Source organism: Bos grunniens, chromosome 25 (genome assembly GCF_055505025.1).
Source record: "Bos grunniens cultivar Pamir isolate PY7600 chromosome 25, Bosgru_T2T1.0, whole genome shotgun sequence".
Classification (NCBI taxonomy): Eukaryota; Metazoa; Chordata; class Mammalia; order Artiodactyla; family Bovidae; genus Bos; species Bos grunniens.
In genome coordinates this window covers 9,285,655-9,300,498 of record NC_141189.1, presented here as the reverse complement: position 1 = coordinate 9,300,498, position 14,844 = coordinate 9,285,655, and the positions used below count along the sequence as shown (strand labels likewise).

At 45.2% G+C, this 14,844-nt stretch overlaps 1 long non-coding RNA gene across 1 annotated transcript; it reads right to left on the bottom strand.

Moving 5' to 3' along the window:
* Positions 1 to 3,395: 3,395 nt before the first annotated feature.
* LOC147344989 (uncharacterized) lies at positions 3,396 to 14,562 on the bottom strand. Its single transcript, XR_015154439.1, has 2 exons — positions 13,152 to 14,562; positions 3,396 to 9,882 (listed from the first exon to the last, which is right to left on the bottom strand). It is a non-coding gene; the product is annotated as an uncharacterized LOC147344989 (long non-coding RNA).
* Positions 14,563 to 14,844: the final 282 nt, after the last annotated feature.

Here is a 14,844-nt window from a genome sequence, read left to right as displayed (position 1 = left end):
GAACTCAGGAGTGGTAAACCTGCTGTTGTTAGAATACATATGGCAACCGAAACCAGGGAAGTAGATGAGGTCAGTCTAGAAACCAAAGAGGAAAAAAAAAGAGTTTCAAGAAGGCGGGCATTGGCAATGGTGTCGGAGGCTGCGGAAGTCGTCAGGCAAGAAGCCTGAGAATTCAGAGCACCGAGCTGGTCACTGGTGGCCTTGGCAAGAGGCCTGACAGCGGACACAGTGAACAGACAGATGGGTGGGAGATGAGAAGCAGAAACAGACCATGTAGGCCATGCGTCCTAGAGGTTTGCGGCTTCCAGGCCAGGAGAGCAACTTGCAAAAGAGCAAGGACAGTTATTTATCCCAGGACAGGTATTTGGGATTGTGGAGGCTCGCAGTTATTTCAAAGTTATTGTATCTTGAACTTCTTGACCTGCAGCAAAGCAGAAAGCAAAAGGCCCCAGGAGCAGGCAGATTTTTCAGTAGAAGGCTTTCAGTTCAGTTCAGTTCAGTTGCTCAGTCCTGTCCAACTCTTTGCGACCCCATGAACCACAGCACTCCAGGCCTCCCTGTCCATCACCAACTCCCGGAATGCTTTACATTGGTCCAAAATATTCTCCTCTCATTAAGCAACAACTGACAAGTCACTGTGCTTTATTACCAGAAGAAGAGGAAATAGGTTACTGTAAACAGTAAGAGCACCCTGGCTTTAGAGTGTTCATTCTTAGGAGATTCCTGGAAAAGGCTTGGGGTTGGCATTACTCTCTCTCCAACCCAGGCCTCTTTGGGAACCATTCCTCTGGCCTGGGGAAAGGAAAGAGGGAGAGGGCTGTGAATATGAAGGTGGGGAGCGGGTGATGGAGACGGATCCCAGGAAGAGCTGGAGGAATTGGACCTGGGCTCAGAGAGGGATAGACTTAGCAAGAGGGGAGGGGCTCATGGGGAGGCCTCTGGGGAAGGGGGTTAGGTTGGGGGGGAAGGGAGGGAAGGGAGCTCAATGAGAGGGAAGGGACCCAGAGAAGAGGGTCAGTGAAGGGGAGGGGGCTTTGTGGGGGAAAGGGTCAGACAGGAAGGAGGCTTAGTAGTAGAGGGGCAGGAGGAACTGAGCAGACATGCTCTCTGGGCCTCTCTGGATGGGATTTGGGGGTGTAGGCAGAAGGAGCCAAGGGATTTACATCTGAACCCTCACGGTCTCTGGCCAGGGGCACCAGGGAGTCAGGTTGCCCCGAGCCAGAACTGAAGGGCACCGGGTGGCTCTCCATCCCAGAGGGCCCCGCAGGCAGGAGTGAGGTTATTCACTTACCACTGGCTTCAAGAGGGAAGCCTGGACCCAAGGGCTCCCAGCTGCCGAACCAGCCCCCGATGGTCCGTCCCAGCACCCCCGAGCTGGGCAGAGAAGGCAGACGGACCCCATCAGATCTTCCCCTGGCTCCCTAGTCTCTCCCCAAGGCTGGGCTCCCCTGGTGGGGAGTGAGGTACCTTTCCCACCCCAACACGCACACACGTCCTTGCCTGACTTCTGGATCTGTCCTAACTCAACCTCTTCTTATTCTTTCTGGAATTTCCAGTCTAAACAGGTTAGAGTGTGCAGCATGCAAACCACAAGTTGGGAAGGGTCCCACGTGAGGAGGTCCCAGGAAATCTTGAGACCACTAGAGAAGAGAAAGCCATCTGGCGTGACTGGACTGGGAGTCAGGTGGGATCCACTCCTTTTCCTGGGATCCACTCCTTTTCTGCGCAACTCCCTTCCCTCCTGGGTCTCAGTTTCCCCATCGTTTCAACATAGGGGTTGAGGCCCGCCTCTAACTTGTCTTTTCCATCCCCATTTTTATCCGTATCATCTCCTGAAGAAGAAAATTAGTCAAGACATAGAAGGGTGGGATGGGAGGAGTGGGAGGGAGGCTTGAGAGGGAGGGGATATATGTATACATATAGCTGATCCACTTTGTCATACAGCAGAAACTAACACTACATTATAAAGCAATTATATTCCAATAATAAAATTAAAAAAAATTTTTTTTAAAGAAGAAAAAATGTCAGAACCAAACTGACCAGGTAAGTAGGGCAGTTCACTCTCTGAGCCTCAGCTTCCTCATCTGCAAAATGGGTATGCTGTGTTGAGGATTAGCTCAGCCATCCTCTAGATTCCCATGCGGTCTAGTTTCACCCCATCACAGCACATACGACACTATATTGTTGTTCTGTTTCTTCTGAAATGTCCTCTACAGAAGGTCATCTCCCAAGCTCAGGGACACTGTCCCAAATTTCCCTCTGTCTGCAGCACCCAGTGTAGTCAGCACCCATTTATGGAATGATGGCATGTCTGTGTGCGTGAAAAGCACCTGCCACAAAGCTAAGCACGCAGTAAGACCTCAATTAGTGTGAGCCGGTATCCTTACGATTTTGGTGAGGAAAAAAAAAAAGATCTTGGTGTATTCTGCCAGGCAGGAGTCTGGGAACATGAGAGAGATGGTTGGTTCGTGAGAAAGTCCTTGGATTTCTTCAAAATCCACGGCCCCTGGAGCCCCCTGCCAGGCCCTGGGGCTCTGTCCCACCCCACCCTCCACCTGTGCTGCAGGCTGCCCTGGGCTCGCCACACCTGTTCTAGCTCTTCCTCCTACTGAGACCAAAAGCCAAGTGCTTTATCAAACAAACACAGCATTTATTGTGGTTCCCTCAAGGTCTGTGGCAGGCCTGGAGGAACAGACAGTACCTTCCTTCTCCCTGCCCTGCCAGGGCTTCATGAAAGGTCATCCTTGCCAAGTATGCACTGCAGAGCAGGTACAGAGAGTGAGGGCATTGGCCCTGGTGCCCGCTGAGGGACCTTGGGCGAGTCACTGGCCAGCTCTCACCCTCCTCTGTAAAAGAGGCGGATGTTGCCCCTCTTCTGTTTGATCCCCTTAAGAACTCTGCAAGGCAGGCCTTACACAAGGAGACCCCCAGGGCTGCAGGCCCTGCCGCCTCCTGTCAATTACGTCTGTTATTACTTCCGTCTTCCCTAGTTGCACTGCCGGGACTCCAACCAGGCTGTCACCATCTTTCTGTAACAGTCTCAAGAGGGTCTTCCATCTCTAGAATCCCTCTTGATACTCTCAATCCTCCCCTGTTATTTTTTTTTTTTTAACATTAATGGAGTTTTTGTTAGATCCAGACAATGTTCTAATCAAAACTACTTACCTGCATTGATGGAGGAGACTTCCCTGTAGCTCTAATGGTAAAGAATCTGCCTGCAAGGCAGGAGACTAGGGTTCAGTCCCTGGGTTGGGAAGTTCTTCTGGAGAAGGGAATGGCAATCCACTCCAGTATTCTTGCCTGGAGAATTTCATGAGCAGAGGATCCTGGCGGGCTACAGTTCATGGGGTTGCAAAGAGTTGGACATGACTGAGTAAGTGACTAACACAGTCCAGTAATTTTATTAATTATTATCAATTTTTATTACTTCTTATTAATTTATATTCATGCATATTGGAGTGTATTTATTGACATCTTATTGGGTGCTATGTTGGTTTCTGCTGTACAGCAAAGTGAACAGATCTATGTTTATATATATCCCCTCTTTTTCAAATTTTTATTTATTCATTTTTGGCTGCACTGGGTCATAGTTGCTGAGTGCAGGCTTTCTCTAGTTGCAGCGAGCAGGAGTTTCTCTCCAGTTGCGGTATGCGGGCTTCTGACTGACGTGGCTTCTCTTGTTTCAGAGCCTGGGCTCCAGGGCACACAGGCCCAGCAGTTGCGGTGTGTGGGCTTAGTTGCCTGGCAGCAGGTAGGATCTTCCCATACCAGGGATCAAACCCACGTCCGCCTGCATTGGCAGGCAGATTCTTAACCACTGGACCACCAGGAAAGTCCCTTTATTAATTTTTCTAACTGAACTCTGCGTAATCTCTCTCTTCTTGGACTCCTTTTTCAAGACTTCTTTTCTCTCTTGTCAATTATGGTCAATCTGTGTACTGTCCTATCTCTTTTCTAGATTGTAAAATTTATTGATCATGGAAATAGTCTTGCTTATCCTTGCATTCTTCGTAAAGTACAAAGGAGAGTTCCTTTATGAAGTAGGAACTTGACAAATACAAATTGGGTTACAAAGCAGACCTGAATCGACTGCCTGATACATAGACTGACTATTTCTTTTTATGACTTGCTTTGATATAGCCTTTGCCTGCTTTTCATTTGATATATTTATTATATTTATATGGAACGGCAAAACTTTCACTTTTACATGTTAAAGATACTTTTATCACTTTAATTGAACATATCTGCCTTAGATGGGCAGAGCTAAGAGGAAAAGGTTTTCCAGGCAGGAATCACAGACTGGACAAAGGCATAGAGTCAGGCCAGAAGTCAGGAGTTGATCAAAAGGCCGACCTGGCTGAAGTTGAAAATTTGTATGGAAGTCAGTAAGAGAAAAGATTGAATAGGGACATGGAGTGACAATTCCAGCCAAATTTCTCTGGCTGGTATTGTATCCCAGGCCCTTCACTGCCTCCTTCCCAGACCCAACAATGGAGCCCCTGGAGTTGTTCCAGCCCCCACATTTTTTCCTTTTATTGAAGTACAGCTGATGCACAGTAATGTTACATAAGTTACAGGTGTACAATATAGTGATTCACAATTTTTAAAGGTTGTACTCCATTTGTAATTACTATGAAGTATTGACTATATTTCCCGTGTTGCACGACATAGCCTTGGAGCTTATTTCACACTTAGCAGTTTGTACCTTTTAATCCTTTGCCCCTTTATTGCTCCTCCTCCCTCCCTCTCGCCTCCAGCCTCTACAGTAACTTTTCGCTGTGCGGGGTGCAGGGCTCGAACACAGTGCAGCAGTGTGCAGGGTCTCAGTGTGCAGTGTGCAGTGTGCAGTGTGCAGGAATCGAGCCCATGCCCCTTGCAACGGAAGTGCGAGGTCTTAACCACTGGACCTCCAGGGACGTCCCAACACGTTTTGCGGTCCCTATCCTTCCACCTTGCCTTCTGTCCACGTTCTAATCATCACCAGGGAGTTGGCAATTCACTGAAAATCTGGATGGATTAAGGGTTTAACACAACGAAACAAACTAGGAATGAACTAGAAGGCAATGCAGAGTGTTCTTATAATATCAAACTGAGGAAGGCCTCCCTAAGCAAGACACAAACCCCAAAAGTGAAAGAAAAGATGATAAGATTTGAGTGCATAAAAAATATAAAATAAATAAACCGAAAAGGAAGTTAAGAAAACAATGCCACTTACAATAGCATCAAAATGAATAAAAGTCTTAGAAATAAAGCCTAAGCCAGGAGGTGAAAGAGTTGTACACAAAAAACTACTGAAAGAAATTAAGCACAAATAGATGGAAAGACATCCCATGTTTATGCATTGAAAGACTTATAATTGCTCAGAGATCCATGTCACCCAGTGATCTACAGTTTCAATACAATGAAAAATCCCATTTTTTTTTTTTTTTTTACAGAAATAGAAAAGTTCATCCTGAAATTCATATGGACTCTCAAGGGAACTGAATAGCCAAAAAGAAGAACAAAGTTGAAGGGTCTGCACTTCTGGATTTGAAAATATTACAAAGTTAGAGTAATCAGATCAGTGTGGTAGCAGCATAAAGACAGACATAGAGACAAATGAAATAGAAGAGAGAACTCAGAAATAAACTCTCTCACATACGCACAAAAATCTCAAATGAGTTTCAATAAGGATGCCAAGAACACTCAACAAGGAAAGAACAATTTTTTCACCTGGATCACCACAAGCGAAAGGATGAAGTTGGACCCTTGCCTAACGCCATATACAAAAACTAACTCACGCTAGGTCAAAGACGTAAACACAAAAGGTAAAACAATAAAACTTTTTGAGGAATGTGGGGCAAAACTTTGCATCATTGGATTTGGTGACAGTTTCTTGAATGTGACATCAAAGGCACAGGCAGCAAAAGAAAAGAATAGTCAAATTTGACTTGATGAAAATTTAAATTTCATGCATCAAAACGCACTGTGGACAGAATGAAAAAGCAATCCACAGGATGGATTTGCAATATATTTGCAAATCATATATCTGATATATGATTAATATCCAGATTATATAGAGAATTCCTAAAACTTGAAGAAAAAAAAAAAGCCAACAAAATAACAACTGTTGGCAAGCATATGGAGAAACTGGAACTTCTATGACCTGTTGGTGGGAATGGAACATGGCACAGCTACTGGGGAAAACAGTGTGGGAGTAAGAAATTTTAAATCGAGCTACCATAAGACCCAATAATGCCACTTCTGGGTATATACCCCAAAGAGTTGAAAGCAGGGTTTTGAACAGATATTTGCACACCTATGTTCACTGTACTATTCACAATAGTCAAGAGATGGAATGCAATTGTCCACCTATGAATGAATGGACAAGCAAAATGTGGTATAAACGTAAAATGAAATATTATTCAGCCTTAACTGAATATTTTGAGGAAAATTTTGACACATGCTATCACATGGATGAGCCTTGAGGACATGTGCTACATTGAAATAATCCAGCCATGAAAAGACAAATACTGTATGATTCCACTTATATGAAATACATAGAATAGTCAAATTCAATGATAAATTTGAAAGTAGAATGATAGCTCCCAAGGGCAGGAAGAGGAGGAAAAGGGGTGTTGTCCTTTAATGATTATAGTTTCAGATTTTCAGGTGAAAAGGTTCTGAATATATGTTTCACACTAATATAGATTTATTTAAAATGACTGAGCTATACCCCATGATTAAGGTGGTATATTGATGCTTTTGAACTGTGGTGTTGGAGAAGACCCCTGAGAGTCCCTTGGACTGCAAGGAGATCAAACCAGTTAACCCTAAAGGAAGTCAGTCCTGAATGTTTATTGGAAGGACTGATGCTGAAGCTGAAACTCCAATACTTTGGCCACCTGATGCAAAGAACTGACCTGATGCTGGGAAAGCTTGAGGGCAGAAGGAGAAGGGGCAATAGTGGATGAGATGGTTGGATGGCATCACAGACTCGATGGACATGAGTTTGAGCAAACTCCGGGAGTTGATGATGGACAAGGGAAGCCTGGCATGCTGCAGTCCACGTGGTCGCAAAGAGTCAGATAAGACGAGCAACTGAACTGAACTGAATTGAAGGTGGTATATTTTACATTGTGTGGTATTTTTCCCACAATAAAAAATTATGTAGCAGAGAAAAATCAACAAATGTCAATGATAAGCAAGAAACAGGGAGAAACGTTTACATCATATGTAACAGAAAAAAATGCTTAAAATATCTAATATGAAGAGTTCCTCCCAAAGTCAGTGCTCTGTGACAGCCTAGAAGGGTGGGACGGGGAGGGAGTTGGGGGGGTTCAAGAGGGAGGGGACATACGTATCCCTAACGTCGATTCATGTTGATACATGGCAAAAACCATCACGATATTGTAAAGAAATTATCCTCTAATTTTAAAAACTTTTCATTAGAGTAAAAAAGCGTTGCTGCAAAACAATAAGAGAAAGTATAGCAATCCAAAAGAATAATCTGCAAAGGAAAAGAAGCAACTATAAAAGTAACTATTTATCCTAATAAAGGTATGAAAAGATGCACAACTTCCCTATTTAGTGTTATTTCTCTAAATTCTCTAAGTGAAATCAATTTTTCCCTGTTATGTTTTTGTTTTTAATTTTTGTTTATTTTGCATTTATTTCTGGCTGCACTGGGTCTTCCTCGCTGCGCTCAGGCTTTCTCTGGCTGCAGCGAGGGAGGGCTACTCTCCAGTTGTGGTGTGTGAGCTTCTCACTGCAGTGGCTTCTCGTTGCAGAGCAAGGTCTCTAGGCCTGTGGGCTTCATAGTTGCAGCACAAAGGCTCAGTCGTTGCCGTGCGCCAGCTGCATTGCTCTGTGGCATGTGGAATCTTAGTTCCTCGACCAGGGATCGGAGTCGAGTCCTCTGCATTGCAAGGTGGATTCTTAACCACTGGACCACCAGGAAAGTCTCACATGCTGTGTTTTAATGAGACTTTATGGAGGGACTATGTATAGAGAGGCATGGGTAGAGCTAGGGAATTTAGTAAAGAATATTGAGGTATCAAGAAACTAACAATAGTGGGGACCCTTTATCACCCGTAAGCCTAAAGAAGCAATGGGAGGAAGCTGAGTTACAGGAGCCAGGTTGAAACATGGAGCTGTGGGAAATAGGGTTACCAGACAGTAGCCACGGCTGTAGGAGGGCACACCCTCTGCTGGAACCACAGCAAACCAGGGAGCAGCAGGGGAAAAGAATAGGCCAGCACCTCTCTCTCTTCTCACCTTCAGAAGCCAGAAGGCAAGGCTAATACATCCTGCAAAGGTGAACCTCCCAGAAACACAGACAAGAGTAGAAAATGGATTTGGGGACAGTAACCTGCACTTTGATGATATCCCATATGATAGAATAATAACTAACAATGTCTAAGAGCAAGTGTCTGAATAGTGGCATTATTAGCACCATCCCCATTTTACAGATAGGAAAACTGAGGCACAGAGAAGTTACACTAGTTGTCCAGACTTCACACAGATATCACACAGAGGTGCTGGGCTTTGAACACAGGTATCTGATTTGCTAGAACCCAAGTTATTAACCACTGCACTCCTCTGACTCTTGTTTTCCTTTTCCCTAGTTGGTGCAGTATATATATATTGATACAATAACTGATTTTTTGGAGGGCAATTTGACCACTTCTATAAAAAATAAAGACCTTATAAATATAAAAAGTCTGAGATCTAGCAATTCCACTTCTAAGTAACATTGTTCAGAAATACTCAGTGTCCAAGGATATAGGATATTCATCTTATACATTTTTAGATAACTGGAATACACCCCCACCTCCAGCTTCAATGATAACTCCTGATTAGCCTAAGCCGGTGGCTGTTGGTCTCTTCCTTCCATGGTTATTAGCTCAGAGTGGGCATGTGACAGTTGCAGCCTATCAGACAGAAGGGAAGGTCTGTTGCCAGGCAGCAGGCAGCCTCCACTTGCCTAAGAAAGAAGTCACTCCCCTCCTTCCCCAGATGTTCTTCAGGCAGGTGGTGACATCAAATTCTATCACCAACTTGAACCCCAAAGAGAACAAGCCTGAGGATTGAGACCAATGAGGAGGACCTCTATCTGGAGAGGAGGAACTTGGAGCCCTGGAAACATTTTCTATCCAGTAACTGCCTCCTCTTTGGGGCTCTCAAGTTCCTCTAGATCTCTGGTTGTGGGAGATGTGGGTTTTCTCATTGGTTAAGCTGGTTTGACCTGGGGTTTCCAGCCAAAGGTGTCCTAACTAGTATGACTTGGCTGCCATAAAAGAAGAATCAAGTTCAACATCTCTTGTTAAATAGTCTTGAAGAAAAATAAAAATCATAAATAAATGAACTATGCTGCTGCTGCTGCTAAGTCGCTTCAGTCGTGTCCAACTCTGTGCGACCCCATAGATGGCAGCCCACCAGGCTCCCCCATCCCTGGGATTCTCCAGGCAAGAACACTGGAGTGGATTGCCATTTCCTTCTCCAATGCATGAAAGTGAAAAGTGAAAGTGAAGTTGCTCAGTCATGTCTGACTCTTAGCGACTCCATGGACTGCAGCCTACCAGGCTCCTCCATCCATGGGAGTTTCCAGGCAAGAGTACTGGAGTGGGGTGCCATTGCCTTCTCCTAAATGAACTCTAAATCTTGTCAATTTCTTGATCAGAAGACAAATTTACAGCACATGCAAAAGAGAGAGGAACACATACATACACAGAATACAGTCAGCAAAATTCAGATGCGGAGAACTCTATCAGACAAATGGATTCTTCATCAATAAAAAACTTTAAAAAAAGAAAATGAGGTGTAGGGACCAGTAGATCAAAAAAGAACAAAAGACTTATCAACCAACCACGGATGTGGGTCTCAACTGATTCCAGATTCAACCTGTTAAAATAAAGTATGGCATTTGTGAGACAATTAGAAAAGTGAACATTGAATGGATAATTGATAACATTAAGAAATTATTACTCTTTAAAGTATATAAGTCACTGTTCCTGATGGCTCAGACAGTAAAGAATCTACCTCCAATGCAGGAGACCTGAGTTCGATCCCTGGAAGATCTCCTGGAGAGGGAATGGCAACCCACTCCAGTATTTTTGCCTGGAGAATTCCATGGACAGGGCAGGCTGGCAGGCTATAGTCCATGGGGTCACAAAGAGTTGGACATGACTGAGGGACTAACACAAAGCATGTAAATCAGTCATCCCCAACCTTTTGGGCACCAGGGGCCAGTTTCGTGGAAGACAATTTTTCCATGGACAGGTGAGGGGATGGTTTCAGGATGATTCAAGCGCATTAAGGAAGGAGAGCTCAGCTGTAAATACAGATGAAACTTCGCTTTCTGGCCAGCCGTTTACCTCCTGCTGTATGGCCAGGTGGCTAACAGACCGCAGGCTGATACTGGTCCATCATGGCCTAGCAGTTGGGGATCCCTGATGTAAATGATACAGTGGTTTATGTTTAAAAAACAGAAAAGTCCTTAGCTTTTAGAGAAACATTAGAACTATTTACAGATGAAATAGTATAATGTGTGATATTTACTTCAAAATAATGTGGAGATGAGACAGGAGATACATGGGGACAAATGAAACAAGATTGGCTTTGAGTTGTTGAATTGTTGAATTCATCACAATTGTTGAAACTGGGTGATGGTGATCCTATCTCCCTTCAGGTATGCTTTAAAATTTTCCATTATAAAAAGGTGTTTTTTTTTTTACAGGTAGAGCCAGGGAATTCCCTGGTGGTCCAATGGTTTTCACTGCCATGGGCCTGGGTTCGATCCCTGGTCAGGGAACTAAGATCTCGAAAGCCATGCAGCACAGCCAAAATAAAATTTACCAGAATTTTAAAAGTTAGATCCTACAAAGTAAATTAAATAAATAAATAATAAAAATAAATTAAAATTTTTTTAATTTTAAAAATAAAAATTTTAAAAGGTAGACAGAAAAAAAAAAATCTCCCTCTGAAATACCTTCTTTCTCTTGCATTGTCAAACTCCACCCGCTCTCTACTATATCCTTCACATCAACATATAAACATGATTGAATATCTCCCATCTTAAAAAATAAAAGTCTCCTTGCCTTCACGTCTCCAAAGAGATGCCGCCCATTTCTCTGTTCATGTCAAGCGGTATCTCACCCCTGCTTTTGCTTCCTCCCCACTTGCCCCTCGGCCACTCCTGTCTGCTCCTGCCCCCACCCTTTTTTTCTCCACTCCAAGCTGCTCCTGGCAAGGTCCCAGAGGCCTCCAGGTTGCCACGGCCAACGGTCACTTAACTTTTCTATCCAGAGTGTACTCTAAATGCTCTCAGCAACTTTTGACACGGCTGATTGCTCGCTCTCCCCTTCTGAACTCTCCCCTGTCTTGGCCTTTGTGACACCAGCCTCGCCTTCCTCCTCCCTCTACACATCCCGTCCTTATCCCTTCCTTGTCGTCTTCCCAGGATCCTCTGTCTTCAGTCCTCTTCTCTTCCTCCAGTGCACCATCATCCCCTTTGAGTGTCTCTCCCATTCCCTCGCCTTTAACACCCTCCAGCCCCGACACCTCTCCTCCAAGCCCCCCACTGCCTGCATCGCCTGTGTCCCGAATGCCTCGACGACAGTGGAGGGCAGTGGTTAACAGTGTGGCCCTTGGGCCCAACCATTTGGGTTTGGATCCTGGCCCTGCAGTTTCCAAGCTGTGTGACCATGGGTGATTAATTAACCCCTCTGCGGCTCAGTTCTCTCAGCTGTTAAAGGAGGGGCTAAATAATACACATACCCTCTCACTGTCATTATGAGGGGTAAATGAGTCAATGAATATGTAGCAGTGGGAACAGTGCTTGGCATGTTAAACTCAGTAAATACTAACTATCATGGTATCTCACGGGCTTCGAAAACTTAACATACCTCAAGTGGAACTCTGGATTCTCCCTTACTATTGGTACGCTTTAGAGGGAAAAAGGAAATGGCAACCCACTCCAGTGTTCTTGCCTGGAGAATCCCAGGGACGGGGGAGCCTGGTGGGCTGCCATCTGTGGGGTCGCACAGAGTCGGACACGACTGAAGCGACTTAGCAGCAGCAACAGAGGGAAGAAAAGAAAAAAATTCCTCTCCAGCCTTCCTCATCTCTATAAATGACACAACTACCCTCAGAAACGGGGTTGTCCTTGATCTCTTCCTTTTCCTTTGTACCATCTTCCTCTCTACCCATCTAAATTCTTTTTTTTTTTCCCCATCTAATTCTTCATCCAGGGGAGTCTCTGGCAGCCCAGTAGTTAAGACTTTGTGCTCCTAACGCAGGGGGCACAGGTTCCATCCTTGGCTGGAGAACTAAGATCCCGCATACTGCAGGGCACAGTCTTAAAAAACAAGTAAAATAAAAGAAAATGGAAAATATGTCTCTCCCTGCTTAAACCCTTGTTGTTGTTTAGTGGCTGAGTTGTGTCCAACTCTTTTGTGCCCCCCATGGATTGTAGCCTGCCAGGTTTCTCTGTCCATGGCAATAATACTGGAATGGTACTACTACTGAGCCACCAGGGATGCCTACTTAAACCCTTGCTACACCACTTCAGTCGTGTCCGACTCTGTGTGACCCCATAGTCGGCAGCCCACCAGGCTCCCCCGTCCCTGGGATTCTCCAGGCAAGAACACTGGAGTGGGTTGCCATTTCCTTCTCCAATGCATGAAAGTGGAAAGTGAAAGTTAAGTTGCTCAGTTGTGTCCGACTCTTAGTGACCCCATGGACTGCAGCCCACCAGGCTCCTCCGTCCATGGGATTTTCCAGGCAAGAGTACTGGAGTGGGGTGCCATTGCCTTCTCTGAAACTTAAACCCTTACTGGCTCTCATTTCTCTTTAATAATGGACCCGTACATGGACCCACCCTAGCCTACCTCCTATATGCCTTTCTCCTCTTGTTTTCTCTGCCTGAGCTTCCTCTGCCTTCTTCTCTGTTCTTCTAACAAGATACAGTCTTATGTACCTCAGGGCCTTTGCACATACTATTCCCACTGCCTAAAACACTTTTCCCTGATGTTTGTATGACTGCCTCCTTCTTATCCTCCAAACTTCATCTTACCTGAGAACTTTCCTTATCACCCTACTTAATATCCTCTACCCCTGTTACTACTGAACACAGCACCCTGCCCACTGAACTTAACACAATTTGTACTTACAAATTTATTTGCTTGTTTCTTTGTTGATGGCCTGTCTTCGCCACTTGAGAGTAGATAGGTTGGCAGCAGGGGTTGCCTTTTTGTGTTCCTTGAGGAAGAGGGCCACGTAATTGCCACATCCCTGGCTCTAAAATTCATATTTGGTAACTGCAGGTGCTTGGTAAATATTTGTGGAATGAATTATTGGATTGTTGATTCATAAAGGAAATCAGTGTATATGGCATTGTGGCAATTATGAAAGTCAGTCCATAAACTGAGCAGTGCAATAATGTTATTTCCTTGATGCTCCATTCTGCTGAGGCAGTTAGAAAGAGGATGGACTTCAATCTTTCTGAGGCTGGACTACAATTCCAGGATATTCAGCAGGGTCAAATTTGCTGGGGGTATGGCAGACGGCGGGGCGGGGGGCTTCCCAGGTGGCCCTAGTGGTAAAGAACCTGCCTGCCAATGCAGCAGACATAAGAGATGCAGTTTCAATCCCTCGATTGGGAAGATCCCCTGGCAGAGGGCATGGCAACCCACTCCAGTATTCTTGCCTGAAGAATCCCATGGATAGAGGAGCCTGGTGGGCTATAGTTCATGGGATCACAAACAGTTGGCCATGACTGAAGCTACTTAGCAAGCACACACATGTGGAGAAGCGGGTAGATGAGGGAGGAGGCTGGGAGGGCGGCCAGGCTGGACAGTATCCAGACCTCAGGCAACAGTGATCCCTGCTAAAACATCACCATCTTGTCCCCCCGACCCTTTTGGTCCTGTGGTTTGCACTGTGTCTGCTTTGGGGTCAGAGCTGAGAATGATTTTGCAAGCTGCCTATGGTCTTGCCTGCCTAGTAAACCCCTGAGCCACTTCTTTCTGGGGACCCTGCTAAGAGGTAAGTGGCAGACCCCCCTTGGCATTCTTGGCCAAGATAGTTAACACTACTGAGGCATCTTCTTCCCCTCTGGACTTCAGCTTTTGAAACACAGAGACCAGCTTTTCTATTATTCCGAGACCCTGATGCTGGGAAAGATTGAAAGGAGCAGGAGAAGGGGGCAACAGAGGATGAGATGGTTGGATGGCATCACTGACTCAATGCACATAAGTTTGAGCAAATTCCGGGAGATGGTGAAGGATAGAGAAGCCTGGTGTGCTGTGGTCCATGGGGTCACAAAGAGTCAGACACCACTGGGCAACTGAACATTTGCCATATGTATCCCCAGGAGCATTGAACACAGAACCCAGAGCACAAAAAAATAGGGGGAAAAAAACTGGATTAACACAGAAATATGTGTTTGGAGAGATCAAGCTTCCTACTGTGTAGGGAAATGACTATGGAGACTGAAATGGACAAGTCCAGTGAGAAGGTGACAGTGATGGAGGGGAGTGATGGGGCTCTGGAGATGGACAGAAGCCAATGGATCTCAGAGATATCTGGGAGATAAAAATCAGCAGAAGTAGGTGAGGGACTGCTTCGGGGTGGGGGAGGTAAGGAAGGAGGCATCAGAAATGAGTCCTGATTCAATCTTGAGAAACAGGACGGCTTTGCCATTGCACATGGAGTCCCCACTTCTGGAACATCCTCCTCTACTGTAACCTCCTCACCGAAGTTACTGAGTCCTTTGAGCAGTCCTGACTGAGTCCCACTCCTTCTTATCTCCATCCAAGCGTTACTTCTGCAGGGCCAGTCACATTTTTCGGTTTGATGCGCTCC